The 1,754-nt window shown below is 34.5% G+C and overlaps 1 long non-coding RNA gene across 1 annotated transcript; it reads left to right on the forward strand.

The window, feature by feature from the left end:
• The first annotated feature begins 6 nt into the window (after positions 1–6).
• Positions 7–1,254, forward strand: LOC111381099. The gene is made up of 3 exons (XR_002700273.1): positions 7–509; positions 596–668; positions 751–1,254. It is a non-coding gene; the product is annotated as an uncharacterized LOC111381099 (long non-coding RNA).
• The last annotated feature ends 500 nt before the right edge of the window (positions 1,255–1,754 follow it).

Here is a 1,754-nt window from a genome sequence, read left to right on the forward strand (position 1 = left end):
CAATTTTTATATTCTGGTTCTACAGAGGTATAACTTCTCTTTTCTACTTAAGTAGCAATGTTATGTAAATTATCTTACTACGTTTTCAAAGCCACATTCTTGTGTTGGACCATGTGGAATTTAATTATATGGTCCATTTGTTCCCTCAATTGCAGAATTGATTTAGTTTCTTTTATTGTATAATAAATTTGAGGGTGGAATTCTATATTGGTGTGAGGAACCCTCTAATCGCCTTCATTATAGTGAAAGATCTGTAGCGGCAAGGGTGAACCATTAAAAATCTTGCTCTTTGTTTTCCTTTTTCTTTCCATTTATCATTGCTCCTCGAGTTACAGATTAAGGTTTAATTCTTAACAATTCGGATACTAATGTTTCCTCACTTGGATATATATGCTGAAGGATTCAGTAAACTGAAAATGATATTACCAAAATTTGATGGTGCAGCAATGCGAGCAAAGTGACAACTAATGTACATTCACAAGGAATACGATTTCTCACTGAAGTTACAGGTTTGTCGTGATTACATCAATCTACATTCATTTCATGACTGATTCTTCGTATTGCTGTTAATAGATATATTGTTGGCAATTCACAGGCAAAACAGGTTCAAAACCAATAAAAGAAGCATCTAATGTTCCACCTCAACCAACGAGTAAAACAGACAGCCGGTGAGCACAAAATTGCCTTCATAAAATCTACTTTCAACTTAACACGTTCTTGTGTGTTCTCTTGCTGAAATGTCTTGTTTAGGTCCTTGAGAAAGGATATGCACAGAAGTAGACCAAGTCAACAACCAGATTCCAAGAAAATCAAAATTGATCAGCTGCAGGCTCCAGTAGAGAAAGGCAAGCAGGTTGGTGAAAAGATGATTGAGCTAGACCTTTTTAGCTCAGACGACGAGCTTTAGTGGCATATGTGGTAAGTCGGCTAGACAATATTAATGATGAAAAAGAAATTAAAATTTTGTCCATAGTATCATCAAGTTCCATCTGTCCCTACTTCATGGTTGACCCTCAATTTCCCTGAATGTATGAAAACAATTGCTAAAATTTGGAAATGGCTAGGAACTGTAAAATCCTTGACGATGCAGATTGTTTTGAGAAATACTTGGTCGTATTCGGTTTTTGGTGAATTTTTGGGTGCTCTGTCGGGCTGTAATAAACTCTACAAGATGAGATGCCAACATGAATGAGAAGTCGTACATGTGAACCCATAATTTGACACTAATTTCCTAGTAATCACATTTGCGTGCCATGCTGGCTTTTGCGGGCAAAGCTTGAATTATAATTATGCATGTCAAACACATTATTATTATTATTATTATTTGTATGACCTACAATATCTATAATAGTCAATTGGGTTTTGCGCGTGCCACACTATGACGTCCAATAGCAGAGATAGAAATCGAGCTTGCATCTTCGTCTTGGTGCCACGCTCCTTATCTTCTACAAACCAAACACGTACTAAGTTATAGCAGTATTATTAATACTAAAATGTGAGAAATAACAATTATTTTTGGGAAGAATTAGTTGAAGTTGATTGTCATGAAAGGAACAACAATAGATTGACTAAGAGGTTTGATATAGATCTTTGTTTCAATTACATCACAATTAGTTTGATTCAGCAAGTTTTTGTCAATGACTACATCAATTTTCCTAATTTAATATTTATCCGAAAGATTGAAATAACTGTTCGAGATTGAAATTTCACCTATTTAAATTTTTAAACAATTTATGAAATTATCATATTAGGGT

Source organism: Olea europaea, unplaced genomic scaffold (genome assembly GCF_002742605.1).
Source record: "Olea europaea var. sylvestris unplaced genomic scaffold, O_europaea_v1 scaffold22552, whole genome shotgun sequence".
Classification (NCBI taxonomy): domain Eukaryota; kingdom Viridiplantae; phylum Streptophyta; class Magnoliopsida; order Lamiales; family Oleaceae; genus Olea; species Olea europaea.